The 24,848-nt window shown below is 42.6% G+C and overlaps 59 non-coding genes across 59 annotated transcripts; all 59 read right to left on the bottom strand.

Moving 5' to 3' along the window:
* Positions 1 to 287: 287 nt before the first annotated feature.
* Positions 288 to 370, bottom strand: trnal-cag (transfer RNA leucine (anticodon CAG)). The gene has a single exon. It is a non-coding gene; the product is annotated as a tRNA-Leu (tRNA).
* Positions 371 to 689: 319 nt separating this feature from the next.
* Positions 690 to 772, bottom strand: trnal-cag (transfer RNA leucine (anticodon CAG)). The gene has a single exon. It is a non-coding gene; the product is annotated as a tRNA-Leu (tRNA).
* Positions 773 to 1,070: 298 nt separating this feature from the next.
* Positions 1,071 to 1,153, bottom strand: trnal-cag (transfer RNA leucine (anticodon CAG)). The gene has a single exon. It is a non-coding gene; the product is annotated as a tRNA-Leu (tRNA).
* A 298-nt stretch (positions 1,154 to 1,451) lies between these two features.
* Positions 1,452 to 1,534, bottom strand: trnal-cag (transfer RNA leucine (anticodon CAG)). The gene has a single exon. It is a non-coding gene; the product is annotated as a tRNA-Leu (tRNA).
* A 298-nt stretch (positions 1,535 to 1,832) lies between these two features.
* On the bottom strand, positions 1,833 to 1,915 carry trnal-cag (transfer RNA leucine (anticodon CAG)). The gene has a single exon. It is a non-coding gene; the product is annotated as a tRNA-Leu (tRNA).
* Positions 1,916 to 2,234: 319 nt separating this feature from the next.
* On the bottom strand, positions 2,235 to 2,317 carry trnal-cag (transfer RNA leucine (anticodon CAG)). Its single transcript has one exon. It is a non-coding gene; the product is annotated as a tRNA-Leu (tRNA).
* Positions 2,318 to 2,636: 319 nt separating this feature from the next.
* Positions 2,637 to 2,719, bottom strand: trnal-cag (transfer RNA leucine (anticodon CAG)). The gene has a single exon. It is a non-coding gene; the product is annotated as a tRNA-Leu (tRNA).
* Positions 2,720 to 3,038: 319 nt separating this feature from the next.
* Positions 3,039 to 3,121, bottom strand: trnal-cag (transfer RNA leucine (anticodon CAG)). The gene has a single exon. It is a non-coding gene; the product is annotated as a tRNA-Leu (tRNA).
* Positions 3,122 to 3,419: 298 nt separating this feature from the next.
* On the bottom strand, positions 3,420 to 3,502 carry trnal-cag (transfer RNA leucine (anticodon CAG)). The gene has a single exon. It is a non-coding gene; the product is annotated as a tRNA-Leu (tRNA).
* A 319-nt stretch (positions 3,503 to 3,821) lies between these two features.
* On the bottom strand, positions 3,822 to 3,904 carry trnal-cag (transfer RNA leucine (anticodon CAG)). The gene has a single exon. It is a non-coding gene; the product is annotated as a tRNA-Leu (tRNA).
* Positions 3,905 to 4,202: 298 nt separating this feature from the next.
* On the bottom strand, positions 4,203 to 4,285 carry trnal-cag (transfer RNA leucine (anticodon CAG)). The gene has a single exon. It is a non-coding gene; the product is annotated as a tRNA-Leu (tRNA).
* A 319-nt stretch (positions 4,286 to 4,604) lies between these two features.
* On the bottom strand, positions 4,605 to 4,687 carry trnal-cag (transfer RNA leucine (anticodon CAG)). The gene has a single exon. It is a non-coding gene; the product is annotated as a tRNA-Leu (tRNA).
* A 298-nt stretch (positions 4,688 to 4,985) lies between these two features.
* trnal-cag (transfer RNA leucine (anticodon CAG)) lies at positions 4,986 to 5,068 on the bottom strand. Its single transcript has one exon. It is a non-coding gene; the product is annotated as a tRNA-Leu (tRNA).
* A 319-nt stretch (positions 5,069 to 5,387) lies between these two features.
* trnal-cag (transfer RNA leucine (anticodon CAG)) lies at positions 5,388 to 5,470 on the bottom strand. Its single transcript has one exon. It is a non-coding gene; the product is annotated as a tRNA-Leu (tRNA).
* Positions 5,471 to 5,768: 298 nt separating this feature from the next.
* Positions 5,769 to 5,851, bottom strand: trnal-cag (transfer RNA leucine (anticodon CAG)). Its single transcript has one exon. It is a non-coding gene; the product is annotated as a tRNA-Leu (tRNA).
* A 298-nt stretch (positions 5,852 to 6,149) lies between these two features.
* On the bottom strand, positions 6,150 to 6,232 carry trnal-cag (transfer RNA leucine (anticodon CAG)). Its single transcript has one exon. It is a non-coding gene; the product is annotated as a tRNA-Leu (tRNA).
* A 298-nt stretch (positions 6,233 to 6,530) lies between these two features.
* Positions 6,531 to 6,613, bottom strand: trnal-cag (transfer RNA leucine (anticodon CAG)). The gene has a single exon. It is a non-coding gene; the product is annotated as a tRNA-Leu (tRNA).
* A 319-nt stretch (positions 6,614 to 6,932) lies between these two features.
* trnal-cag (transfer RNA leucine (anticodon CAG)) lies at positions 6,933 to 7,015 on the bottom strand. Its single transcript has one exon. It is a non-coding gene; the product is annotated as a tRNA-Leu (tRNA).
* Positions 7,016 to 7,334: 319 nt separating this feature from the next.
* Positions 7,335 to 7,417, bottom strand: trnal-cag (transfer RNA leucine (anticodon CAG)). Its single transcript has one exon. It is a non-coding gene; the product is annotated as a tRNA-Leu (tRNA).
* A 319-nt stretch (positions 7,418 to 7,736) lies between these two features.
* Positions 7,737 to 7,819, bottom strand: trnal-cag (transfer RNA leucine (anticodon CAG)). Its single transcript has one exon. It is a non-coding gene; the product is annotated as a tRNA-Leu (tRNA).
* A 298-nt stretch (positions 7,820 to 8,117) lies between these two features.
* On the bottom strand, positions 8,118 to 8,200 carry trnal-cag (transfer RNA leucine (anticodon CAG)). Its single transcript has one exon. It is a non-coding gene; the product is annotated as a tRNA-Leu (tRNA).
* A 319-nt stretch (positions 8,201 to 8,519) lies between these two features.
* On the bottom strand, positions 8,520 to 8,602 carry trnal-cag (transfer RNA leucine (anticodon CAG)). The gene has a single exon. It is a non-coding gene; the product is annotated as a tRNA-Leu (tRNA).
* Positions 8,603 to 8,900: 298 nt separating this feature from the next.
* trnal-cag (transfer RNA leucine (anticodon CAG)) lies at positions 8,901 to 8,983 on the bottom strand. The gene has a single exon. It is a non-coding gene; the product is annotated as a tRNA-Leu (tRNA).
* Positions 8,984 to 9,704: 721 nt separating this feature from the next.
* Positions 9,705 to 9,787, bottom strand: trnal-cag (transfer RNA leucine (anticodon CAG)). The gene has a single exon. It is a non-coding gene; the product is annotated as a tRNA-Leu (tRNA).
* Positions 9,788 to 10,508: 721 nt separating this feature from the next.
* Positions 10,509 to 10,591, bottom strand: trnal-cag (transfer RNA leucine (anticodon CAG)). Its single transcript has one exon. It is a non-coding gene; the product is annotated as a tRNA-Leu (tRNA).
* Positions 10,592 to 11,291: 700 nt separating this feature from the next.
* trnal-cag (transfer RNA leucine (anticodon CAG)) lies at positions 11,292 to 11,374 on the bottom strand. The gene has a single exon. It is a non-coding gene; the product is annotated as a tRNA-Leu (tRNA).
* A 319-nt stretch (positions 11,375 to 11,693) lies between these two features.
* trnal-cag (transfer RNA leucine (anticodon CAG)) lies at positions 11,694 to 11,776 on the bottom strand. The gene has a single exon. It is a non-coding gene; the product is annotated as a tRNA-Leu (tRNA).
* A 319-nt stretch (positions 11,777 to 12,095) lies between these two features.
* trnal-cag (transfer RNA leucine (anticodon CAG)) lies at positions 12,096 to 12,178 on the bottom strand. The gene has a single exon. It is a non-coding gene; the product is annotated as a tRNA-Leu (tRNA).
* A 298-nt stretch (positions 12,179 to 12,476) lies between these two features.
* Positions 12,477 to 12,559, bottom strand: trnal-cag (transfer RNA leucine (anticodon CAG)). The gene has a single exon. It is a non-coding gene; the product is annotated as a tRNA-Leu (tRNA).
* Positions 12,560 to 12,878: 319 nt separating this feature from the next.
* trnal-cag (transfer RNA leucine (anticodon CAG)) lies at positions 12,879 to 12,961 on the bottom strand. The gene has a single exon. It is a non-coding gene; the product is annotated as a tRNA-Leu (tRNA).
* Positions 12,962 to 13,679: 718 nt separating this feature from the next.
* On the bottom strand, positions 13,680 to 13,762 carry trnal-cag (transfer RNA leucine (anticodon CAG)). The gene has a single exon. It is a non-coding gene; the product is annotated as a tRNA-Leu (tRNA).
* Positions 13,763 to 14,081: 319 nt separating this feature from the next.
* On the bottom strand, positions 14,082 to 14,164 carry trnal-cag (transfer RNA leucine (anticodon CAG)). The gene has a single exon. It is a non-coding gene; the product is annotated as a tRNA-Leu (tRNA).
* Positions 14,165 to 14,483: 319 nt separating this feature from the next.
* trnal-cag (transfer RNA leucine (anticodon CAG)) lies at positions 14,484 to 14,566 on the bottom strand. Its single transcript has one exon. It is a non-coding gene; the product is annotated as a tRNA-Leu (tRNA).
* A 299-nt stretch (positions 14,567 to 14,865) lies between these two features.
* trnal-cag (transfer RNA leucine (anticodon CAG)) lies at positions 14,866 to 14,948 on the bottom strand. The gene has a single exon. It is a non-coding gene; the product is annotated as a tRNA-Leu (tRNA).
* Positions 14,949 to 15,246: 298 nt separating this feature from the next.
* On the bottom strand, positions 15,247 to 15,329 carry trnal-cag (transfer RNA leucine (anticodon CAG)). The gene has a single exon. It is a non-coding gene; the product is annotated as a tRNA-Leu (tRNA).
* A 298-nt stretch (positions 15,330 to 15,627) lies between these two features.
* trnal-cag (transfer RNA leucine (anticodon CAG)) lies at positions 15,628 to 15,710 on the bottom strand. Its single transcript has one exon. It is a non-coding gene; the product is annotated as a tRNA-Leu (tRNA).
* A 298-nt stretch (positions 15,711 to 16,008) lies between these two features.
* On the bottom strand, positions 16,009 to 16,091 carry trnal-cag (transfer RNA leucine (anticodon CAG)). Its single transcript has one exon. It is a non-coding gene; the product is annotated as a tRNA-Leu (tRNA).
* A 319-nt stretch (positions 16,092 to 16,410) lies between these two features.
* Positions 16,411 to 16,493, bottom strand: trnal-cag (transfer RNA leucine (anticodon CAG)). Its single transcript has one exon. It is a non-coding gene; the product is annotated as a tRNA-Leu (tRNA).
* A 319-nt stretch (positions 16,494 to 16,812) lies between these two features.
* Positions 16,813 to 16,895, bottom strand: trnal-cag (transfer RNA leucine (anticodon CAG)). Its single transcript has one exon. It is a non-coding gene; the product is annotated as a tRNA-Leu (tRNA).
* Positions 16,896 to 17,214: 319 nt separating this feature from the next.
* On the bottom strand, positions 17,215 to 17,297 carry trnal-cag (transfer RNA leucine (anticodon CAG)). The gene has a single exon. It is a non-coding gene; the product is annotated as a tRNA-Leu (tRNA).
* A 319-nt stretch (positions 17,298 to 17,616) lies between these two features.
* Positions 17,617 to 17,699, bottom strand: trnal-cag (transfer RNA leucine (anticodon CAG)). Its single transcript has one exon. It is a non-coding gene; the product is annotated as a tRNA-Leu (tRNA).
* Positions 17,700 to 18,018: 319 nt separating this feature from the next.
* On the bottom strand, positions 18,019 to 18,101 carry trnal-cag (transfer RNA leucine (anticodon CAG)). Its single transcript has one exon. It is a non-coding gene; the product is annotated as a tRNA-Leu (tRNA).
* A 298-nt stretch (positions 18,102 to 18,399) lies between these two features.
* trnal-cag (transfer RNA leucine (anticodon CAG)) lies at positions 18,400 to 18,482 on the bottom strand. Its single transcript has one exon. It is a non-coding gene; the product is annotated as a tRNA-Leu (tRNA).
* Positions 18,483 to 18,801: 319 nt separating this feature from the next.
* trnal-cag (transfer RNA leucine (anticodon CAG)) lies at positions 18,802 to 18,884 on the bottom strand. The gene has a single exon. It is a non-coding gene; the product is annotated as a tRNA-Leu (tRNA).
* Positions 18,885 to 19,182: 298 nt separating this feature from the next.
* trnal-cag (transfer RNA leucine (anticodon CAG)) lies at positions 19,183 to 19,265 on the bottom strand. Its single transcript has one exon. It is a non-coding gene; the product is annotated as a tRNA-Leu (tRNA).
* A 319-nt stretch (positions 19,266 to 19,584) lies between these two features.
* trnal-cag (transfer RNA leucine (anticodon CAG)) lies at positions 19,585 to 19,667 on the bottom strand. The gene has a single exon. It is a non-coding gene; the product is annotated as a tRNA-Leu (tRNA).
* A 299-nt stretch (positions 19,668 to 19,966) lies between these two features.
* Positions 19,967 to 20,049, bottom strand: trnal-cag (transfer RNA leucine (anticodon CAG)). The gene has a single exon. It is a non-coding gene; the product is annotated as a tRNA-Leu (tRNA).
* A 298-nt stretch (positions 20,050 to 20,347) lies between these two features.
* On the bottom strand, positions 20,348 to 20,430 carry trnal-cag (transfer RNA leucine (anticodon CAG)). Its single transcript has one exon. It is a non-coding gene; the product is annotated as a tRNA-Leu (tRNA).
* A 298-nt stretch (positions 20,431 to 20,728) lies between these two features.
* Positions 20,729 to 20,811, bottom strand: trnal-cag (transfer RNA leucine (anticodon CAG)). Its single transcript has one exon. It is a non-coding gene; the product is annotated as a tRNA-Leu (tRNA).
* A 298-nt stretch (positions 20,812 to 21,109) lies between these two features.
* On the bottom strand, positions 21,110 to 21,192 carry trnal-cag (transfer RNA leucine (anticodon CAG)). Its single transcript has one exon. It is a non-coding gene; the product is annotated as a tRNA-Leu (tRNA).
* Positions 21,193 to 21,491: 299 nt separating this feature from the next.
* Positions 21,492 to 21,574, bottom strand: trnal-cag (transfer RNA leucine (anticodon CAG)). Its single transcript has one exon. It is a non-coding gene; the product is annotated as a tRNA-Leu (tRNA).
* Positions 21,575 to 21,872: 298 nt separating this feature from the next.
* On the bottom strand, positions 21,873 to 21,955 carry trnal-cag (transfer RNA leucine (anticodon CAG)). Its single transcript has one exon. It is a non-coding gene; the product is annotated as a tRNA-Leu (tRNA).
* Positions 21,956 to 22,253: 298 nt separating this feature from the next.
* On the bottom strand, positions 22,254 to 22,336 carry trnal-cag (transfer RNA leucine (anticodon CAG)). The gene has a single exon. It is a non-coding gene; the product is annotated as a tRNA-Leu (tRNA).
* A 298-nt stretch (positions 22,337 to 22,634) lies between these two features.
* trnal-cag (transfer RNA leucine (anticodon CAG)) lies at positions 22,635 to 22,717 on the bottom strand. The gene has a single exon. It is a non-coding gene; the product is annotated as a tRNA-Leu (tRNA).
* Positions 22,718 to 23,036: 319 nt separating this feature from the next.
* trnal-cag (transfer RNA leucine (anticodon CAG)) lies at positions 23,037 to 23,119 on the bottom strand. Its single transcript has one exon. It is a non-coding gene; the product is annotated as a tRNA-Leu (tRNA).
* Positions 23,120 to 23,438: 319 nt separating this feature from the next.
* trnal-cag (transfer RNA leucine (anticodon CAG)) lies at positions 23,439 to 23,521 on the bottom strand. The gene has a single exon. It is a non-coding gene; the product is annotated as a tRNA-Leu (tRNA).
* A 319-nt stretch (positions 23,522 to 23,840) lies between these two features.
* Positions 23,841 to 23,923, bottom strand: trnal-cag (transfer RNA leucine (anticodon CAG)). The gene has a single exon. It is a non-coding gene; the product is annotated as a tRNA-Leu (tRNA).
* A 319-nt stretch (positions 23,924 to 24,242) lies between these two features.
* trnal-cag (transfer RNA leucine (anticodon CAG)) lies at positions 24,243 to 24,325 on the bottom strand. The gene has a single exon. It is a non-coding gene; the product is annotated as a tRNA-Leu (tRNA).
* Positions 24,326 to 24,644: 319 nt separating this feature from the next.
* trnal-cag (transfer RNA leucine (anticodon CAG)) lies at positions 24,645 to 24,727 on the bottom strand. The gene has a single exon. It is a non-coding gene; the product is annotated as a tRNA-Leu (tRNA).
* Between the last annotated feature and the right edge of the window lie 121 nt (positions 24,728 to 24,848).

Raw genomic sequence — 24,848 nt, 5'->3', positions numbered from 1 at the left:
GAAATTGGTGAGAGTTATAGATAATATCTTTTAATCGCACTTTCTTCATCACAGAAAGGGTTGTACAGAGCCTGATGCAGTGTACTTGTCGCTGGTGACAATATATGCTAACAGAAGGAATCTTTGTTGAAATCCCACTCAAACCCCTTTTTAATGGTAAACAAAAGAGAGACTTCAAAATTGTCAAACATTTGACGAGTCTACATGATATGTTGCGGCAGTTTAACATGTAAAGCATTGCTCCGTTTACATCATCATGTCACAGGCAACTGAGCAAGAAAACCACATGTCAGAAGTGGGATTCGAACCCACGCCTCCAGTGGAGACTGCGACCTGAACGCAGCGCCTTAGACCGCTCGGCCATCCTGACGGAAAACAAATGAAATTGATGAGAGTTATAGATCATATCTTTTAATGCATTCCATACAACACTACATCGCACTTTCTTCATCACAGAAAGGGTTGTACAGAGCCTGATGCAGTGTACTTGTCGCTGGTGACAATATATGCTAACAGAAGGAATCTTTGTTGAAATCCCACTCAAACCCCTTTTTAATGGTAAACAAAAGAGAGACTTCAAAATTGTCAAACATTTGACGAGTCTACATGATATGTTGCGGCAGTTTAACATGTAAAGCATTGCTCTGTCTACATCATCATGTCAAAGGGAAATGAGCAAGAAAACCACATGTCAGAAGTGGGATTCGAACCCACGCCTCCAGTGGAGACTGCGACCTGAACGCAGCGCCTTAGACCGCTCGGCCATCCTGACGGAAAACAAAAGAAATTGGTGAGAGTTATAGATAATATCTTTTAATCGCACTTTCTTCATCACAGAAAGGGTTGTACAGAGCCTGATGCAGTGTACTTGTCGCTGGTGACAATATATGCTAACAGAAGGAATCTTTGTTGAAATCCCACTCAAACCCCTTTTTAATGGTAAACAAAAGAGAGACTTCAAAATGGTCAAACATTTGACGAGTCTACATGATATGTTGCGGCAGTTTAAGATGTAAAGCATTGCTCCGTTTACATCATCATGTTACAGGCAACTGAGCAAGAAAACCACATGTCAGAAGTGGGATTCGAACCCACGCCTCCAGTGGAGACTGCGACCTGAACGCAGCGCCTTAGACCGCTCGGCCATCCTGACGGAAAACAAAAGAAATTGGTGAGAGTTATAGATAATATCTTTTAATCGCACTTTCTTCATCACAGAAAGGGTTGTACAGAGCCTGATGCAGTGTACTTGTCGCTGGTGACAATATATGCTAACAGAAGGAATCTTTGTTGAAATCCCACTCAAACCCCTTTTTAATGGTAAACAAAAGAGAGACTTCAAAATTGTCAAACATTTGACGAGTCTACATGATATGTTGCGGCAGTTTAACATGTAAAGCGTTGCTCTGTCTACATCATCATGTCAAAGGGAAATGAGCAAGAAAACCACATGTCAGAAGTGGGATTCGAACCCACGCCTCCAGTGGAGACTGCGACCTGAACGCAGCGCCTTAGACCGCTCGGCCATCCTGACGGAAAACAAAAGAAATTGGTGAGAGTTATAGATAATATCTTTTAATCGCACTTTCTTCATCACAGAAAGGGTTGTACAGAGCCTGATGCAGTGTACTTGTCGCTGGTGACAATATATGCTAACAGAAGGAATCTTTGTTGAAATCCCACTCAAACCCCTTTTTAATGGTAAACAAAAGAGAGACTTCAAAATTGTCAAACATTTGACGAGTCTACATGATATGTTGCGGCAGTTTAACATGTAAAGCATTGCTCCGTTTACATCATCATGTCACAGGCAACTGAGCAAGAAAACCACATGTCAGAAGTGGGATTCGAACCCACGCCTCCAGTGGAGACTGCGACCTGAACGCAGCGCCTTAGACCGCTCGGCCATCCTGACGGAAAACAAATGAAATTGATGAGAGTTATAGATCATATCTTTTAATGCATTCCATACAACACTACATCGCACTTTCTTCATCACAGAAAGGGTTGTACAGAGCCTGATGCAGTGTACTTGTCGCTGGTGACAATATATGCTAACAGAAGGAATCTTTGTTGAAATCCCACTCAAACCCCTTTTTAATGGTAAACAAAAGAGAGACTTCAAAATTGTCAAACATTTGACGAGTCTACATGATATGTTGCGGCAGTTTAACATGTAAAGCATTGCTCTGTCTACATCATCATGTCAAAGGGAAATGAGCAAGAAAACCACATGTCAGAAGTGGGATTCGAACCCACGCCTCCAGTGGAGACTGCGACCTGAACGCAGCGCCTTAGACCGCTCGGCCATCCTGACGGAAAACAAAAGAAATTGGTGAGAGTTATAGATCATATCTTTTAATGCATTCCATACAACACTACATCGCACTTTCTTCATCACAGAAAGGGTTGTACAGAGCCTGATGCAGTGTACTTGTCGCTGGTGACAATATATGCTAACAGAAGGAATCTTTGTTGAAATCCCACTCAAACCCCTTTTTAATGGTAAACAAAAGAGAGACTTCAAAATGGTCAAACATTTGACGAGTCTACATGATATGTTGCGGCAGTTTAAGATGTAAAGCATTGCTCCGTTTACATCATCATGTCACAGGCAACTGAGCAAGAAAACCACATGTCAGAAGTGGGATTCGAACCCACGCCTCCAGTGGAGACTGCGACCTGAACGCAGCGCCTTAGACCGCTCGGCCATCCTGACGGAAAACAAAAGAAATTGGTGAGAGTTATAGATCATATCTTTTAATGCATTCCATACAACACTACATCGCACTTTCTTCATCACAGAAAGGGTTGTACAGAGCCTGATGCAGTGTACTGATCGCTGGTGACAATATATGCTAACAGAAGGAATCTTTGTTCAAATCCCACTCAAACCCCTTTTTAATGGTAAACAAAAGAGAGACTTCAAAATTGTCAAACATTTGACGAGTCTACGTGATATGTTGCGGCAGTTTAACATGTAAAGCATTGCTCTGTCTACATCATCATGTCAAAGGGAAATGAGCAAGAAAACCACATGTCAGAAGTGGGATTCGAACCCACGCCTCCAGTGGAGACTGCGACCTGAACGCAGCGCCTTAGACCGCTCGGCCATCCTGACGGAAAACAAAAGAAATTGGTGAGAGTTATAGATCATATCTTTTAATCGCACTTTCTTCATCACAGAAAGCGTTGTACAGAGCCTGATGCAGTGTACTTGTCGCTGGTGACAATATATGCTAACAGAAGGAATCTTTGTTGAAATCCCACTCAAACCCCTTTTTAATGGTAAACAAAAGAGAGACTTCAAAATTGTCAAACATTTGACTAGTCTACATGATATGTTGCGGCAGTTTAACATGTAAAGCATTGCTCTGTCTACATCATCATGTCAAAGGGAACTGAGCAAGAAAACCACATGTCAGAAGTGGGATTCGAACCCACGCCTCCAGTGGAGACTGCGACCTGAACGCAGCGCCTTAGACCGCTCGGCCATCCTGACGGAAAACAAATGAAATTGATGAGAGTTATAGATCACATCTTTTAATGCATTCCATACAACACTACATCGCACTTTCTTCATCACAGAAAGGGTTGTACAGAGCCTGATGCAGTGTACTTGTCGCTGGTGACAATATATGCTAACAGAAGGAATCTTTGTTGAAATCCCACTCAAACCCCTTTTTAATGGTAAACAAAAGAGAGACTTCAAAATTGTCAAACATTTGACGAGTCTACATGATATGTTGCGGCAGTTTAACATGTAAAGCATTGCTCTGTCTACATCATCATGTCAAAGGGAAATGAGCAAGAAAACCACATGTCAGAAGTGGGATTCGAACCCACGCCTCCAGTGGAGACTGCGACCTGAACGCAGCGCCTTAGACCGCTCGGCCATCCTGACGGAAAACAAAAGAAATTGGTGAGAGTTATAGATAATATCTTTTAATCGCACTTTCTTCATCACAGAAAGGGTTGTACAGAGCCTGATGCAGTGTACTTGTCGCTGGTGACAATATATGCTAACAGAAGGAATCTTTGTTGAAATCCCACTCAAACCCCTTTTTAATGGTAAACAAAAGAGAGACTTCAAAATTGTCAAACATTTGACGAGTCTACATGATATGTTGCGGCAGTTTAACATGTAAAGCATTGCTCCGTTTACATCATCATGTCACAGGCAACTGAGCAAGAAAACCACATGTCAGAAGTGGGATTCGAACCCACGCCTCCAGTGGAGACTGCGACCTGAACGCAGCGCCTTAGACCGCTCGGCCATCCTGACGGAAAACAAAAGAAATTGGTGAGAGCTATAGATCATATCTTTCAATGCATTCCATACAACACTACATCGCACTTTCTTCATCACAGAAAGCGTTGTACAGAGCCTGATGCAGTGTACTTGTCGCTGGTGACAATATATGCTAACAGAAGGAATCTTTGTTGAAATCCCACTCAAACCCCTTTTTAATGGTAAACAAAAGAGAGACTTCAAAATTGTCAAACATTTGACGAGTCTACATGATATGTTGCGGCAGTTTAACATGTAAAGCGTTGCTCTGTCTACATCATCATGTCAAAGGGAAATGAGCAAGAAAACCACATGTCAGAAGTGGGATTCGAACCCACGCCTCCAGTGGAGACTGCGACCTGAACGCAGCGCCTTAGACCGCTCGGCCATCCTGACGGAAAACAAAAGAAATTGGTGAGAGTTATAGATAATATCTTTTAATCGCACTTTCTTCATCACAGAAAGGGTTGTACAGAGCCTGATGCAGTGTACTTGTCGCTGGTGACAATATATGCTAACAGAAGGAATCTTTGTTGAAATCCCACTCAAACCCCTTTTTAATGGTAAACAAAAGAGAGACTTCAAAATTGTCAAACATTTGACGAGTCTACATGATATGTTGCGGCAGTTTAACATGTAAAGCATTGCTCCGTTTACATCATCATGTCACAGGCAACTGAGCAAGAAAACCACATGTCAGAAGTGGGATTCGAACCCACGCCTCCAGTGGAGACTGCGACCTGAACGCAGCGCCTTAGACCGCTCGGCCATCCTGACGGAAAACAAATGAAATTGATGAGAGTTATAGATCATATCTTTTAATGCATTCCATACAACACTACATCGCACTTTCTTCATCACAGAAAGGGTTGTACAGAGCCTGATGCAGTGTACTTGTCGCTGGTGACAATATATGCTAACAGAAGGAATCTTTGTTGAAATCCCACTCAAACCCCTTTTTAATGGTAAACAAAAGAGAGACTTCAAAATTGTCAAACATTTGACGAGTCTACATGATATGTTGCGGCAGTTTAACATGTAAAGCATTGCTCTGTCTACATCATCATGTCAAAGGGAAATGAGCAAGAAAACCACATGTCAGAAGTGGGATTCGAACCCACGCCTCCAGTGGAGACTGCGACCTGAACGCAGCGCCTTAGACCGCTCGGCCATCCTGACGGAAAACAAAAGAAATTGGTGAGAGTTATAGATAATATCTTTTAATCGCACTTTCTTCATCACAGAAAGGGTTGTACAGAGCCTGATGCAGTGTACTTGTCGCTGGTGACAATATATGCTAACAGAAGGAATCTTTGTTGAAATCCCACTCAAACCCCTTTTTAATGGTAAACAAAAGAGAGACTTCAAAATGGTCAAACATTTGACGAGTCTACATGATATGTTGCGGCAGTTTAAGATGTAAAGCATTGCTCCGTTTACATCATCATGTTACAGGCAACTGAGCAAGAAAACCACATGTCAGAAGTGGGATTCGAACCCACGCCTCCAGTGGAGACTGCGACCTGAACGCAGCGCCTTAGACCGCTCGGCCATCCTGACGGAAAACAAAAGAAATTGGTGAGAGTTATAGATAATATCTTTTAATCGCACTTTCTTCATCACAGAAAGGGTTGTACAGAGCCTGATGCAGTGTACTTGTCGCTGGTGACAATATATGCTAACAGAAGGAATCTTTGTTGAAATCCCACTCAAACCCCTTTTTAATGGTAAACAAAAGAGAGACTTCAAAATTGTCAAACATTTGACGAGTCTACATGATATGTTGCGGCAGTTTAACATGTAAAGCGTTGCTCTGTCTACATCATCATGTCAAAGGGAAATGAGCAAGAAAACCACATGTCAGAAGTGGGATTCGAACCCACGCCTCCAGTGGAGACTGCGACCTGAACGCAGCGCCTTAGACCGCTCGGCCATCCTGACGGAAAACAAAAGAAATTGGTGAGAGTTATAGATAATATCTTTTAATCGCACTTTCTTCATCACAGAAAGGGTTGTACAGAGCCTGATGCAGTGTACTTGTCGCTGGTGACAATATATGCTAACAGAAGGAATCTTTGTTGAAATCCCACTCAAACCCCTTTTTAATGGTAAACAAAAGAGAGACTTCAAAATTGTCAAACATTTGACGAGTCTACATGATATGTTGCGGCAGTTTAACATGTAAAGCATTGCTCCGTTTACATCATCATGTCACAGGCAACTGAGCAAGAAAACCACATGTCAGAAGTGGGATTCGAACCCACGCCTCCAGTGGAGACTGCGACCTGAACGCAGCGCCTTAGACCGCTCGGCCATCCTGACGGAAAACAAATGAAATTGATGAGAGTTATAGATCATATCTTTTAATGCATTCCATACAACACTACATCGCACTTTCTTCATCACAGAAAGGGTTGTACAGAGCCTGATGCAGTGTACTTGTCGCTGGTGACAATATATGCTAACAGAAGGAATCTTTGTTGAAATCCCACTCAAACCCCTTTTTAATGGTAAACAAAAGAGAGACTTCAAAATTGTCAAACATTTGACGAGTCTACATGATATGTTGCGGCAGTTTAACATGTAAAGCATTGCTCTGTCTACATCATCATGTCAAAGGGAAATGAGCAAGAAAACCACATGTCAGAAGTGGGATTCGAACCCACGCCTCCAGTGGAGACTGCGACCTGAACGCAGCGCCTTAGACCGCTCGGCCATCCTGACGGAAAACAAAAGAAATTGGTGAGAGTTATAGATCATATCTTTTAATGCATTCCATACAACACTACATCGCACTTTCTTCATCACAGAAAGGGTTGTACAGAGCCTGATGCAGTGTACTTGTCGCTGGTGACAATATATGCTAACAGAAGGAATCTTTGTTGAAATCCCACTCAAACCCCTTTTTAATGGTAAACAAAAGAGAGACTTCAAAATGGTCAAACATTTGACGAGTCTACATGATATGTTGCGGCAGTTTAAGATGTAAAGCATTGCTCCGTTTACATCATCATGTCACAGGCAACTGAGCAAGAAAACCACATGTCAGAAGTGGGATTCGAACCCACGCCTCCAGTGGAGACTGCGACCTGAACGCAGCGCCTTAGACCGCTCGGCCATCCTGACGGAAAACAAAAGAAATTGGTGAGAGTTATAGATCATATCTTTTAATGCATTCCATACAACACTACATCGCACTTTCTTCATCACAGAAAGGGTTGTACAGAGCCTGATGCAGTGTACTGATCGCTGGTGACAATATATGCTAACAGAAGGAATCTTTGTTCAAATCCCACTCAAACCCCTTTTTAATGGTAAACAAAAGAGAGACTTCAAAATTGTCAAACATTTGACGAGTCTACGTGATATGTTGCGGCAGTTTAACATGTAAAGCATTGCTCTGTCTACATCATCATGTCAAAGGGAAATGAGCAAGAAAACCACATGTCAGAAGTGGGATTCGAACCCACGCCTCCAGTGGAGACTGCGACCTGAACGCAGCGCCTTAGACCGCTCGGCCATCCTGACGGAAAACAAAAGAAATTGGTGAGAGTTATAGATCATATCTTTTAATCGCACTTTCTTCATCACAGAAAGCGTTGTACAGAGCCTGATGCAGTGTACTTGTCGCTGGTGACAATATATGCTAACAGAAGGAATCTTTGTTGAAATCCCACTCAAACCCCTTTTTAATGGTAAACAAAAGAGAGACTTCAAAATTGTCAAACATTTGACTAGTCTACATGATATGTTGCGGCAGTTTAACATGTAAAGCATTGCTCTGTCTACATCATCATGTCAAAGGGAACTGAGCAAGAAAACCACATGTCAGAAGTGGGATTCGAACCCACGCCTCCAGTGGAGACTGCGACCTGAACGCAGCGCCTTAGACCGCTCGGCCATCCTGACGGAAAACAAATGAAATTGATGAGAGTTATAGATCACATCTTTTAATGCATTCCATACAACACTACATCGCACTTTCTTCATCACAGAAAGGGTTGTACAGAGCCTGATGCAGTGTACTTGTCGCTGGTGACAATATATGCTAACAGAAGGAATCTTTGTTGAAATCCCACTCAAACCCCTTTTTAATGGTAAACAAAAGAGAGACTTCAAAATTGTCAAACATTTGACGAGTCTACATGATATGTTGCGGCAGTTTAACATGTAAAGCATTGCTCTGTCTACATCATCATGTCAAAGGGAAATGAGCAAGAAAACCACATGTCAGAAGTGGGATTCGAACCCACGCCTCCAGTGGAGACTGCGACCTGAACGCAGCGCCTTAGACCGCTCGGCCATCCTGACGGAAAACAAAAGAAATTGGTGAGAGTTATAGATAATATCTTTTAATCGCACTTTCTTCATCACAGAAAGGGTTGTACAGAGCCTGATGCAGTGTACTTGTCGCTGGTGACAATATATGCTAACAGAAGGAATCTTTGTTGAAATCCCACTCAAACCCCTTTTTAATGGTAAACAAAAGAGAGACTTCAAAATTGTCAAACATTTGACGAGTCTACATGATATGTTGCGGCAGTTTAACATGTAAAGCATTGCTCCGTTTACATCATCATGTCACAGGCAACTGAGCAAGAAAACCACATGTCAGAAGTGGGATTCGAACCCACGCCTCCAGTGGAGACTGCGACCTGAACGCAGCGCCTTAGACCGCTCGGCCATCCTGACGGAAAACAAAAGAAATTGGTGAGAGCTATAGATCATATCTTTTAATGCATTCCATACAACACTACATCGCACTTTCTTCATCACAGAAAGGGTTGTACAGAGCCTGATGCAGTGTACTTGTCGCTGGTGACAATATATGCTAACAGAAGGAATCTTTGTTGAAATCCCACTCAAACCCCTTTTTAATGGTAAACAAAAGAGAGACTTCAAAATTGTCAAACATTTGACTAGTCTACATGATATGTTGCGGCAGTTTAACATGTAAAGCATTGCTCTGTCTACATCATCATGTCAAAGGGAACTGAGCAAGAAAACCACATGTCAGAAGTGGGATTCGAACCCACGCCTCCAGTGGAGACTGCGACCTGAACGCAGCGCCTTAGACCGCTCGGCCATCCTGATATATGCTAACAGATACAGATATCGATATAGAGCTATATCTTTCAATGCATTCCATACAACACTACATCGCACTTTCTTCATCACAGAAAGCGTTGTACAGAGCCTGATGCAGTGTACTTGTCGCTGGTGACAATATATGCTAACAGAAGGAATCTTTGTTGAAATCCCACTCAAACCCCTTTTTAATGGTAAACAAAAGAGAGACTTCAAAATGGTCAAACATTTGACGAGTCTACATGATATGTTGCGGCAGTTTAAGATGTAAAGCATTGCTCCGTTTACATCATCATGTTACAGGAAACTGAGCAAGAAAACCACATGTCAGAAGTGGGATTCGAACCCACGCCTCCAGTGGAGACTGCGACCTGAACGCAGCGCCTTAGACCGCTCGGCCATCCTGACGGAAAACAAAAGAAATTGGTGAGAGTTATAGATCATATCTTTTAATGCATTCCATACAACACTACATCGCACTTTCTTCATCACAGAAAGGGTTGTACAGAGCCTGATGCAGTGTACTTGTCGCTGGTGACAATATATGCTAACAGAAGGAATCTTTGTTGAAATCCCACTCAAACCCCTTTTTAATGGTAAACAAAAGAGAGACTTCAAAATTGTCAAACATTTGACTAGTCTACATGATATGTTGCGGCAGTTTAACATGTAAAGCATTGCTCTGTCTACATCATCATGTCAAAGGGAACTGAGCAAGAAAACCACATGTCAGAAGTGGGATTCGAACCCACGCCTCCAGTGGAGACTGCGACCTGAACGCAGCGCCTTAGACCGTTCGGCCATCCTGACGGAAAACAAATGAAATTGATGAGAGTTATAGATCACATCTTTTAATGCATTCCATACAACACTACATCGCACTTTCTTCATCACAGAAAGGGTTGTACAGAGCCTGATGCAGTGTACTTGTCGCTGGTGACAATATATGCTAACAGAAGGAATCTTTGTTGAAATCCCACTCAAACCCCTTTTTAATGGTAAACAAAAGAGAGACTTCAAAATTGTCAAACATTTGACGAGTCTACATGATATGTTGCGGCAGTTTAACATGTAAAGCATTGCTCTGTCTACATCATCATGTCAAAGGGAAATGAGCAAGAAAACCACATGTCAGAAGTGGGATTCGAACCCACGCCTCCAGTGGAGACTGCGACCTGAACGCAGCGCCTTAGACCGCTCGGCCATCCTGACGGAAAACAAAAGAAATTGGTGAGAGTTATAGATAATATCTTTTAATCGCACTTTCTTCATCACAGAAAGGGTTGTACAGAGCCTGATGCAGTGTACTTGTCGCTGGTGACAATATATGCTAACAGAAGGAATCTTTGTTGAAATCCCACTCAAACCCCTTTTTAATGGTAAACAAAAGAGAGACTTCAAAATTGTCAAACATTTGACGAGTCTACATGATATGTTGCGGCAGTTTAACATGTAAAGCATTGCTCCGTTTACATCATCATGTCACAGGCAACTGAGCAAGAAAACCACATGTCAGAAGTGGGATTCGAACCCACGCCTCCAGTGGAGACTGCGACCTGAACGCAGCGCCTTAGACCGCTCGGCCATCCTGATATATGCTAACAGATACAGATATCGATATAGAGCTATATCTTTCAATGCATTCCATACAACACTACATCGCACTTTCTTCATCACAGAAAGCGTTGTACAGAGCCTGATGCAGTGTACTTGTCGCTGGTGACAATATATGCTAACAGAAGGAATCTTTGTTGAAATCCCACTCAAACCCCTTTTTAATGGTAAACAAAAGAGAGACTTCAAAATGGTCAAACATTTGACGAGTCTACATGATATGTTGCGGCAGTTTAAGATGTAAAGCATTGCTCCGTTTACATCATCATGTTACAGGAAACTGAGCAAGAAAACCACATGTCAGAAGTGGGATTCGAACCCACGCCTCCAGTGGAGACTGCGACCTGAACGCAGCGCCTTAGACCGCTCGGCCATCCTGACGGAAAACAAAAGAAATTGGTGAGAGTTATAGATCATATCTTTTAATGCATTCCATACAACACTACATCGCACTTTCTTCATCACAGAAAGGGTTGTACAGAGCCTGATGCAGTGTACTTGTCGCTGGTGACAATATATGCTAACAGAAGGAATCTTTGTTGAAATCCCACTCAAACCCCTTTTTAATGGTAAACAAAAGAGAGACTTCAAAATTGTCAAACATTTGACTAGTCTACATGATATGTTGCGGCAGTTTAACATGTAAAGCATTGCTCTGTCTACATCATCATGTCAAAGGGAACTGAGCAAGAAAACCACATGTCAGAAGTGGGATTCGAACCCACGCCTCCAGTGGAGACTGCGACCTGAACGCAGCGCCTTAGACCGCTCGGCCATCCTGACGGAAAACAAATGAAATTGATGAGAGTTATAGATCACATCTTTTAATGCATTCCATACAACACTACATCGCACTTTCTTCATCACAGAAAGGGTTGTACAGAGCCTGATGCAGTGTACTTGTCGCTGGTGACAATATATGCTAACAGAAGGAATCTTTGTTGAAATCCCACTCAAACCCCTTTTTAATGGTAAACAAAAGAGAGACTTCAAAATTGTCAAACATTTGACGAGTCTACATGATATGTTGCGGCAGTTTAACATGTAAAGCATTGCTCTGTCTACATCATCATGTCAAAGGGAAATGAGCAAGAAAACCACATGTCAGAAGTGGGATTCGAACCCACGCCTCCAGTGGAGACTGCGACCTGAACGCAGCGCCTTAGACCGCTCGGCCATCCTGACGGAAAACAAAAGAAATTGGTGAGAGTTATAGATAATATCTTTTAATCGCACTTTCTTCATCACAGAAAGGGTTGTACAGAGCCTGATGCAGTGTACTTGTCGCTGGTGACAATATATGCTAACAGAAGGAATCTTTGTTGAAATCCCACTCAAACCCCTTTTTAATGGTAAACAAAAGAGAGACTTCAAAATTGTCAAACATTTGACGAGTCTACATGATATGTTGCGGCAGTTTAACATGTAAAGCATTGCTCCGTTTACATCATCATGTCACAGGCAACTGAGCAAGAAAACCACATGTCAGAAGTGGGATTCGAACCCACGCCTCCAGTGGAGACTGCGACCTGAACGCAGCGCCTTAGACCGCTCGGCCATCCTGACGGAAAACAAAAGAAATTGGTGAGAGCTATAGATCATATCTTTCAATGCATTCCATACAACACTACATCGCACTTTCTTCATCACAGAAAGCGTTGTACAGAGCCTGATGCAGTGTACTTGTCGCTGGTGACAATATATGCTAACAGAAGGAATCTTTGTTGAAATCCCACTCAAACCCCTTTTTAATGGTAAACAAAAGAGAGACTTCAAAATGGTCAAACATTTGACGAGTCTACATGATATGTTGCGGCAGTTTAAGATGTAAAGCATTGCTCCGTTTACATCATCATGTTACAGGAAACTGAGCAAGAAAACCACATGTCAGAAGTGGGATTCGAACCCACGCCTCCAGTGGAGACTGCGACCTGAACGCAGCGCCTTAGACCGCTCGGCCATCCTGACGGAAAACAAAAGAAATTGGTGAGAGTTATAGATCATATCTTTTAATGCATTCCATACAACACTACATCGCACTTTCTTCATCACAGAAAGGGTTGTACAGAGCCTGATGCAGTGTACTTGTCGCTGGTGACAATATATGCTAACAGAAGGAATCTTTGTTGAAATCCCACTCAAACCCCTTTTTAATGGTAAACAAAAGAGAGACTTCAAAATTGTCAAACATTTGACGAGTCTACATGATATGTTGCGGCAGTTTAACATGTAAAGCATTGCTCCGTTTACATCATCATGTCACAGGCAACTGAGCAAGAAAACCACATGTCAGAAGTGGGATTCGAACCCACGCCTCCAGTCGAGACTGCGACCTGAACGCAGCGCCTTAGACCGCTCGGCCATCCTGACGGAAAACAAAAGAAATTGGTGAGAGCTATAGATCATATCTTTCAATGCATTCCATACAACACTACATCGCACTTTCTTCATCACAGAAAGCGTTGTACAGAGCCTGATGCAGTGTACTTGTCGCTGGTGACAATATATGCTAACAGAAGGAATCTTTGTTGAAATCCCACTTAAACCCCTTTTTAATGGTAAACAAAAGAGAGACTTCAAAATGGTCAAACATTTGACGAGTCTACATGATATGTTGCGGCAGTTTAAGATGTAAAGCATTGCTCCGTTTACATCATGTTACAGGAAACTGAGCAAGAAAACCACATGTCAGAAGTGGGATTCGAACCCACGCCTCCAGTGGAGACTGCGACCTGAACGCAGCGCCTTAGACCGCTCGGCCATCCTGACGGAAAACAAAAGAAATTGGTGAGAGTTATAGATCATATCTTTTAATGCATTCCATACAACACTACATCGCACTTTCTTCATCACAGAAAGGGTTGTACAGAGCCTGATGCAGTGTACTTGTCGCTGGTGACAATATATGCTAACAGAAGGAATCTTTGTTGAAATCCCACTCAAACCCCTTTTTAATGGTAAACAAAAGAGAGACTTCAAAATGGTCAAACATTTGACGAGTCTACATGATATGTTGCGGCAGTTTAAGATGTAAAGCATTGCTCCGTTTACATCATCATGTCACAGGCAACTGAGCAAGAAAACCACATGTCAGAAGTGGGATTCGAACCCACGCCTCCAGTGGAGACTGCGACCTGAACGCAGCGCCTTAGACCGCTCGGCCATCCTGACAGAAAACAAAAGAAATTGGTGAGAGTTATAGATCATATCTTTTAATGCATTCCATACAACACTACATCGCACTTTCTTCATCACAGAAAGGGTTGTACAGAGCCTGATGCAGTGTACTTGTCGCTGGTGACAATATATGCTAACAGAAGGAATCTTTGTTGAAATCCCACTCAAACCCCTTTTTAATGGTAAACAAAAGAGAGACTTCAAAATTGTCAAACATTTGACGAGTCTACATGATATGTTGCGGCAGTTTAACATGTAAAGCATTGCTCTGTCTACATCATCATGTCAAAGGGAAATGAGCAAGAAAACCACATGTCAGAAGTGGGATTCGAACCCACGCCTCCAGTGGAGACTGCGACCTGAACGCAGCGCCTTAGACCGCTCGGCCATCCTGACGGAAAACAAAAGAAAATTGGTGAGAGTTATAGATCATATCTTTTAATCGCACTTTCTTCATCACAGAAAGCGTTGTACAGAGCCTGATGCAGTGTACTTGTCGCTGGTGACAATATATGCTAACAGAAGGAATCTTTGTTGAAATCCCACTCAAACCCCTTTTTAATGGTAAACAAAAGAGAGACTTCAAAATGGTCAAACATTTGACGAGTCTACATGATATGTTGCGGCAGTTTAAGATGTAAAGCATTGCTCCGTTTACATCATCATGTTACAGGCAACTGAGCAAGAAAACCACATGTCAGAAGTGGGATTCGAACCCACGCCTCCAGTGGAGACTGCGACCTGAACGCAGCGCCTTAGACCGCTCGGCCATCCTGACGGAAAACAAAAGAAATTGGTGAGAGTTATAGATCATATCTTTTAATCCCACTTTCTTCATCACAGAAAGCGTTGTAAAGAGCCTGATGCAGTGTACTTGTCGCTGGTGACAATATATGCTAACAGAAGGAATCTTTGTTGAAATCCCACTCAAACCCCTTTTTAATGGTAAACAAAAGAGAGACTTCAAAATGGTCAAACATTTGACGAGTCTACATGATATGTTGCGGCAGTTTAAGATGTAAAGCATTGCTCCGTTTACATCATCATGTTACAGGCAACTGAGCAAGAAAACCACATGTCAGAAGTGGGATTCGAACCCACGCCTCCAGTGGAGACTGCGACCTGAACGCAGCGCCTTAGACCGCTCGGCCATCCTGACGGAAAACAAAAGAAATTGGTGAGAGTTATAGATAATATCTTTTAATTGCACTTTCTTCATCACAGAAAGGGTTGTACAGAGCCTGATGCAGTGTACTTGTCGCTGGTGACAATATATGCTAACAGAAGGAATCTTTGTTGAAATCCCACTCAAACCCCTTTTTAATGGTAAACAAAAGAGAGACTTCAAAATTGTCAAACATTTGACGAGTCTACATGATATGTTGCGGCAGTTTAACATGTAAAGCGTTGCTCTGTCTACATCATCATGTCAAAGGGAAATGAGCAAGAAAACCACATGTCAGAAGTGGGATTCGAACCCACGCCTCCAGTGGAGACTGCGACCTGAACGCAGCGCCTTAGACCGCTCGGCCATCCTGACGGAAAACAAAAGAAATTGGTGAGAGTTATAGATAATATCTTTTAATCGCACTTTCTTCATCACAGAAAGGGTTGTACAGAGCCTGATGCAGTGTACTTGTCGCTGGTGACAATATATGCTAACAGAAGGAATCTTTGTTGAAATCCCACTCAAACCCCTTTTTAATGGTAAACAAAAGAGAGACTTCAAAATTGTCAAACATTTGACGAGTCTACATGATATGTTGCGGCAGTTTAACATGTAAAGCATTGCTCCGTTTACATCATCATGTCACAGGCAACTGAGCAAGAAAACCACATGTCAGAAGTGGGATTCGAACCCACGCCTCCAGTGGAGACTGCGACCTGAACGCAGCGCCTTAGACCGCTCGGCCATCCTGACGGAAAACAAATGAAATTGATGAGAGTTATAGATCATATCTTTTAATGCATTCCATACAACACTACATCGCACTTTCTTCATCACAGAAAGGGTTGTACAGAGCCTGATGCAGTGTACTTGTCGCTGGTGACAATATATGCTAACAGAAGGAATCTTTGTTGAAATCCCACTCAAACCCCTTTTTAATGGTAAACAAAAGAGAGACTTCAAAATTGTCAAACATTTGACGAGTCTACATGATATGTTGCGGCAGTTTAACATGTAAAGCATTGCTCTGTCTACATCATCATGTCAAAGGGAAATGAGCAAGAAAACCACATGTCAGAAGTGGGATTCGAACCCACGCCTCCAGTGGAGACTGCGACCTGAACGCAGCGCCTTAGACCGCTCGGCCATCCTGACGGAAAACAAAAGAAATTGGTGAGAGTTATAGATCATATCTTTTAATGCATTCCATACAACACTACATCGCACTTTCTTCATCACAGAAAGGGTTGTACAGAGCCTGATGCAGTGTACTTGTCGCTGGTGACAATATATGCTAACAGAAGGAATCTTTGTTGAAATCCCACTCAAACCCCTTTTTAATGGTAAACAAAAGAGAGACTTCAAAATGGTCAAACATTTGACGAGTCTACATGATATGTTGCGGCAGTTTAAGATGTAAAGCATTGCTCCGTTTACATCATCATGTCACAGGCAACTGAGCAAGAAAACCACATGTCAGAAGTGGGATTCGAACCCACGCCTCCAGTGGAGACTGCGACCTGAACGCAGCGCCTTAGACCGCTCGGCCATCCTGACGGAAAACAAAAGAAATTGGTGAGAGTTATAGATCATATCTTTTAATGCATTCCATACAACACTACATCGCACTTTCTTCATCACAGAAAGGGTTGTACAGAGCCTGATGCAGTGTACTGATCGCTGGTGACAATATATGCTAACAGAAGGAATCTTTGTTCAAATCCCACTCAAACCCCTTTTTAATGGTAAACAAAAGAGAGACTTCAAAATTGTCAAACATTTGACGAGTCTACGTGATATGTTGCGGCAGTTTAACATGTAAAGCATTGCTCTGTCTACATCGTCATGTCAAAGGGAAATGAGCAAGAAAACCACATGTCAGAAGTGGGATTCGAACCCACGCCTCCAGTGGAGACTGCGACCTGAACGCAGCGCCTTAGACCGCTCGGCCATCCTGACGGAAAACAAATGAAATTGGTGAGAGTTATAGATCATATCTTTTAATGCATTCCATACAACACTACATCGCACTTTCTTCATCACAGAAAGGGTTGTACAGAGCCTGATGCAGTGTACTTGTCGCTGGTGACAATATATGCTAACAGAAGGAATCTTTGTTGAAATCCCACTCAAACCCCTTTTTAATGGTAAACAAAAGAGAGACTTCAAAATGGTCAAACATTTGACGAGTCTACATGATATGTTGCGGCAGTTTAAGATGTAAAGCATTGCTCCGTTTACATCATCATGTCACAGGCAACTGAGCAAGAAAACCACATGTCAGAAGTGGGATTCGAACCCACGCCTCCAGTGGAGACTGCGACCTGAACGCAGCGCCTTAGACCGCTCGGCCATCCTGACGGAAAACAAAAGAAATTGGTGAGAGTTATAGATCATATCTTTTAATGCATTCCATACAACACTACATCGCACTTTCTTCATCACAGAAAGGGTTGTACAGAGCCTGATGCAGTGTACTGATCGCTGGTGACAATATATGCTAACAGAAGGAATCTTTGTTCAAATCCCACTCAAACCCCTTTTTAATGGTAAACAAAAGAGAGACTTCAAAATTGTCAAACATTTGACGAGTCTACGTGATATGTTGCGGCAGTTTAACATGTAAAGCATTGCTCTGTCTACATCATCATGTCAAAGGGAAATGAGCAAGAAAACCACATGTCAGAAGTGGGATTCGAACCCACGCCTCCAGTGGAGACTGCGACCTGAACGCAGCGCCTTAGACCGCTCGGCCATCCTGACGGAAAACAAAAGAAATTGGTGAGAGTTATAGATCATATCTTTTAATCGCACTTTCTTCATCACAGAAAGCGTTGTACAGAGCCTGATGCAGTGTACTTGTCGCTGGTGACAATATATGCTAACAGAAGGAATCTTTGTTGAAATCCCACTCAAACCCCTTTTTAATGGTAAACAAAAGAGAGACTTCAAAATTGTCAAACATTTGACTAGTCTACATGATATGTTGCGGCAGTTTAACATGTAAAGCATTGCTCTGTCTACATCATCATGTCAAAGGGAACTGAGCAAGAAAACCACATGTCAGAAGTGGGATTCGAACCCACGCCTCCAGTGGAGACTGCGACCTGAACGCAGCGCCTTAGACCGCTCGGCCATCCTGACGGAAAACAAATGAAATTGATGAGAGTTATAGATCACATCTTTTAATGCATTCCATACAACACTACATCGCACTTTCTTCATCACAGAAAGGGTTGTACAGAGCCTGATGCAGTGTACTTGTCGCTGGTGACAATATATGCTAACAGAAGGAATCTTTGTTGAAATCCCACTCAAACCCCTTTTTAATGGTAAACAAAAGAGAGACTTCAAAATTGTCAAACATTTGACGAGTCTACATGATATGTTGCGGCAGTTTAACATGTAAAGCATTGCTCTGTCTACATCATCATGTCAAAGGGAAATGAGCAAGAAAACCACATGTCAGAAGTGGGATTCGAACCCACGCCTCCAGTGGAGACTGCGACCTGAACGCAGCGCCTTAGACCGCTCGGCCATCCTGACGGAAAACAAAAGAAATTGGTGAGAGTTATAGATAATATCTTTTAATCGCACTTTCTTCATCACAGAAAGGGTTGTACAGAGCCTGATGCAGTGTACTTGTCGCTGGTGACAATATATGCTAACAGAAGGAATCTTTGTTGAAATCCCACTCAAACCCCTTTTTAATGGTAAACAAAAGAGAGACTTCAAAATTGTCAAACATTTGACGAGTCTACATGATATGTTGCGGCAGTTTAACATGTAAAGCATTGCTCCGTTTACATCATCATGTCACAGGCAACTGAGCAAGAAAACCACATGTCAGAAGTGGGATTCGAACCCACGCCTCCAGTGGAGACTGCGACCTGAACGCAGCGCCTTAGACCGCTCGGCCATCCTGACGGAAAACAAAAGAAATTGGTGAGAGCTATAGATCATATCTTTCAATGCATTCCATACAACACTACATCGCACTTTCTTCATCACAGAAAGGGTTGTACAGAGCCTGATGCAGTGTACTTGTCGCTGGTGACAATATATGCTAACAGAAGGAATCTTTGTTGAAATCCCACTCAAACCCCTTTTTAATGGTAAACAAAAGAGAGACTTCAAAATTGTCAAACATTTGACGAGTCTACATGATATGTTGCGGCAGTTTAACATGTAAAGCATTGCTCTGTCTACATCATCATGTCAAAGGGAAATGAGCAAGAAAACCACATGTCAGAAGTGGGATTCGAACCCACGCCTCCAGTGGAGACTGCGACCTGAACGCAGCGCCTTAGACCGCTCGGCCATCCTGACGGAAAACAAAAGAAAATTGGTGAGAGTTATAGATCATATCTTTTAATCGCACTTTCTTCATCACAGAAAGCGTTGTACAGAGCCTGATGCAGTGTACTTGTCGCTGGTGACAATATATGCTAACAGAAGGAATCTTTGTTGAAATCCCACTCAAACCCCTTTTTAATGGTAAACAAAAGAGAGACTTCAAAATGGTCAAACATTTGACGAGTCTACATGATATGTTGCGGCAGTTTAAGATGTAAAGCATTGCTCCGTTTACATCATCATGTTACAGGCAACTGAGCAAGAAAACCACATGTCAGAAGTGGGATTCGAACCCACGCCTCCAGTGGAGACTGCGACCTGAACGCAGCGCCTTAGACCGCTCGGCCATCCTGACGGAAAACAAAAGAAATTGGTGAGAGTTATAGATCATATCTTTTAATCGCACTTTCTTCATCACAGAAAGCGTTGTAAAGAGCCTGATGCAGTGTACTTGTCGCTGGTGACAATATATGCTAACAGAAGGAATCTTTGTTGAAATCCCACTCAAACCCCTTTTTAATGGTAAACAAAAGAGAGACTTCAAAATGGTCAAACATTTGACGAGTCTACATGATATGTTGCGGCAGTTTAAGATGTAAAGCATTGCTCCGTTTACATCATCATGTTACAGGCAACTGAGCAAGAAAACCACATGTCAGAAGTGGGATTCGAACCCACGCCTCCAGTGGAGACTGCGACCTGAACGCAGCGCCTTAGACCGCTCGGCCATCCTGACGGAAAACAAAAGAAATTGGTGAGAGTTATAGATAATATCTTTTAATTGCACTTTCTTCATCACAGAAAGGGTTGTACAGAGCCTGATGCAGTGTACTTGTCGCTGGTGACAATATATGCTAACAGAAGGAATCTTTGTTGAAATCCCACTCAAACCCCTTTTTAATGGTAAACAAAAGAGAGACTTCAAAATTGTCAAACATTTGACGAGTCTACATGATATGTTGCGGCAGTTTAACATGTAAAGCGTTGCTCTGTCTACATCATCATGTCAAAGGGAAATGAGCAAGAAAACCACATGTCAGAAGTGGGATTCGAACCCACGCCTCCAGTGGAGACTGCGACCTGAACGCAGCGCCTTAGACCGCTCGGCCATCCTGACGGAAAACAAAAGAAATTGGTGAGAGTTATAGATAATATCTTTTAATCGCACTTTCTTCATCACAGAAAGGGTTGTACAGAGCCTGATGCAGTGTACTTGTCGCTGGTGACAATATATGCTAACAGAAGGAATCTTTGTTGAAATCCCACTCAAACCCCTTTTTAATGGTAAACAAAAGAGAGACTTCAAAATTGTCAAACATTTGACGAGTCTACATGATATGTTGCGGCAGTTTAACATGTAAAGCATTGCTCTGTCTACATCATCATGTCAAAGGGAAATGAGCAAGAAAACCACATGTCAGAAGTGGGATTCGAACCCACGCCTCCAGTGGAGACTGCGACCTGAACGCAGCGCCTTAGACCGCTCGGCCATCCTGACGGAAAACAAAAGAAAATTGGTGAGAGTTATAGATCATATCTTTTAATCGCACTTTCTTCATCACAGAAAGCGTTGTACAGAGCCTGATGCAGTGTACTTGTCGCTGGTGACAATATATGCTAACAGAAGGAATCTTTGTTGAAATCCCACTCAAACCCCTTTTTAATGGTAAACAAAAGAGAGACTTCAAAATGGTCAAACATTTGACGAGTCTACATGATATGTTGCGGCAGTTTAAGATGTAAAGCATTGCTCCGTTTACATCATCATGTTACAGGCAACTGAGCAAGAAAACCACATGTCAGAAGTGGGATTCGAACCCACGCCTCCAGTGGAGACTGCGACCTGAACGCAGCGCCTTAGACCGCTCGGCCATCCTGACGGAAAACAAAAGAAATTGGTGAGAGTTATAGATCATATCTTTTAATCGCACTTTCTTCATCACAGAAAGCGTTGTAAAGAGCCTGATGCAGTGTACTTGTCGCTGGTGACAATATATGCTAACAGAAGGAATCTTTGTTGAAATCCCACTCAAACCCCTTTTTAATGGTAAACAAAAGAGAGACTTCAAAATGGTCAAACATTTGACGAGTCTACATGATATGTTGCGGCAGTTTAAGATGTAAAGCATTGCTCCGTTTACATCATCATGTTACAGGCAACTGAGCAAGAAAACCACATGTCAGAAGTGGGATTCGAACCCACGCCTCCAGTGGAGACTGCGACCTGAACGCAGCGCCTTAGACCGCTCGGCCATCCTGACGGAAAACAAAAGAAATTGGTGAGAGTTATAGATAATATCTTTTAATTGCACTTTCTTCATCACAGAAAGGGTTGTACAGAGCCTGATGCAGTGTACTTGTCGCTGGTGACAATATATGCTAACAGAAGGAATCTTTGTTGAAATCCCACTCAAACCCCTTTTTAATGGTAAACAAAAGAGAGACTTCAAAATTGTCAAACATTTGACGAGTCTACATGATATGTTGCGGCAGTTTAACATGTAAAGCGTTGCTCTGTCTACATCATCATGTCAAAGGGAAATGAGCAAGAAAACCACATGTCAGAAGTGGGATTCGAACCCACGCCTCCAGTGGAGACTGCGACCTGAACGCAGCGCCTTAGACCGCTCGGCCATCCTGACGGAAAACAAAAGAAATTGGTGAGAGTTATAGATAATATCTTTTAATCGCACTTTCTTCATCACAGAAAGGGTTGTACAGAGCCTGATGCAGTGTACTTGTCGCTGGTGACAATATATGCTAACAGAAGGAATCTTTGTTGAAATCCCACTCAAACCCCTTTTTAATGGTAAACAAAAGAGAGACTTCAAAATTGTCAAACATTTGACGAGTCTACATGATATGTTGCGGCAGTTTAACATGTAAAGCATTGCTCCGTTTACATCATCATGTCACAGGCAACTGAGCAAGAAAACCACATGTCAGAAGTGGGATTCGAACCCACGCCTCCAGTGGAGACTGCGACCTGAACGCAGCGCCTTAGACCGCTCGGCCATCCTGACGGAAAACAAATGAAATTGATGAGAGTTATAGATCATATCTTTTAATGCATTCCATACAACACTACATCGCACTTTCTTCATCACAGAAAGGGTTGTACAGAGCCTGATGCAGTGTACTTGTCGCTGGTGACAATATATGCTAACAGAAGGAATCTTTGTTGAAATCCCACTCAAACCCCTTTTTAATGGTAAACAAAAGAGAGACTTCAAAATTGTCAAACATTTGACGAGTCTACATGATATGTTGCGGCAGTTTAACATGTAAAGCATTGCTCTGTCTACATCATCATGTCAAAGGGAAATGAGCAAGAAAACCACATGTCAGAAGTGGGATTCGAACCCACGCCTCCAGTGGAGACTGCGACCTGAACGCAGCGCCTTAGACCGCTCGGCCATCCTGACGGAAAACAAAAGAAATTGGTGAGAGTTATAGATCATATCTTTTAATGCATTCCATACAACACTACATCGCACTTTCTTCATCACAGAAAGGGTTGTACAGAGCCTGATGCAGTGTACTTGTCGCTGGTGACAATATATGCTAACAGAAGGAATCTTTGTTGAAATCCCACTCAAACCCCTTTTTAATGGTAAACAAAAGAGAGACTTCAAAATGGTCAAACATTTGACGAGTCTACATGATATGTTGCGGCAGTTTAAGATGTAAAGCATTGCTCCGTTTACATCATCATGTCACAGGCAACTGAGCAAGAAAACCACATGTCAGAAGTGGGATTCGAACCCACGCCTCCAGTGGAGACTGCGACCTGAACGCAGCGCCTTAGACCGCTCGGCCATCCTGACGGAAAACAAAAGAAATTGGTGAGAGTTATAGATCATATCTTTTAATGCATTCCATACAACACTACATCGCACTTTCTTCATCACAGAAAGGGTTGTACAGAGCCTGATGCAGTGTACTGATCGCTGGTGACAATATATGCTAACAGAAGGAATCTTTGTTCAAATCCCACTCAAACCCCTTTTTAATGGTAAACAAAAGAGAGACTTCAAAATTGTCAAACATTTGACGAGTCTACGTGATATGTTGCGGCAGTTTAACATGTAAAGCATTGCTCTGTCTACATCGTCATGTCAAAGGGAAATGAGCAAGAAAACCACATGTCAGAAGTGGGATTCGAACCCACGCCTCCAGTGGAGACTGCGACCTGAACGCAGCGCCTTAGACCGCTCGGCCATCCTGACGGAAAACAAATGAAATTGGTGAGAGTTATAGATCATATCTTTTAATGCATTCCATACAACACTACATCGCACTTTCTTCATCACAGAAAGGGTTGTACAGAGCCTGATGCAGTGTACTTGTCGCTGGTGACAATATATGCTAACAGAAGGAATCTTTGTTGAAATCCCACTCAAACCCCTTTTTAATGGTAAACAAAAGAGAGACTTCAAAATGGTCAAACATTTGACGAGTCTACATGATATGTTGCGGCAGTTTAAGATGTAAAGCATTGCTCCGTTTACATCATCATGTCACAGGCAACTGAGCAAGAAAACCACATGTCAGAAGTGGGATTCGAACCCACGCCTCCAGTGGAGACTGCGACCTGAACGCAGCGCCTTAGACCGCTCGGCCATCCTGACGGAAAACAAAAGAAATTGGTGAGAGTTATAGATCATATCTTTTAATGCATTCCATACAACACTACATCGCACTTTCTTCATCACAGAAAGGGTTGTACAGAGCCTGATGCAGTGTACTGATCGCTGGTGACAATATATGCTAACAGAAGGAATCTTTGTTCAAATCCCACTCAAACCCCTTTTTAATGGTAAACAAAAGAGAGACTTCAAAATTGTCAAACATTTGACGAGTCTACGTGATATGTTGCGGCAGTTTAACATGTAAAGCATTGCTCTGTCTACATCATCATGTCAAAGGGAAATGAGCAAGAAAACCACATGTCAGAAGTGGGATTCGAACCCACGCCTCCAGTGGAGACTGCGACCTGAACGCAGCGCCTTAGACCGCTCGGCCATCCTGACGGAAAACAAAAGAAATTGGTGAGAGTTATAGATCATATCTTTTAATCGCACTTTCTTCATCACAGAAAGCGTTGTACAGAGCCTGATGCAGTGTACTTGTCGCTGGTGACAATATATGCTA

This window comes from Pungitius pungitius, chromosome 5 (genome assembly GCF_949316345.1).
Source record: "Pungitius pungitius chromosome 5, fPunPun2.1, whole genome shotgun sequence".
NCBI lineage: Eukaryota > Metazoa > Chordata > Actinopteri > Perciformes > Gasterosteidae > Pungitius > Pungitius pungitius.
Note: the sequence above shows the minus strand (reverse complement) of the source record. Positions and strands in the feature narration are given on the sequence as shown.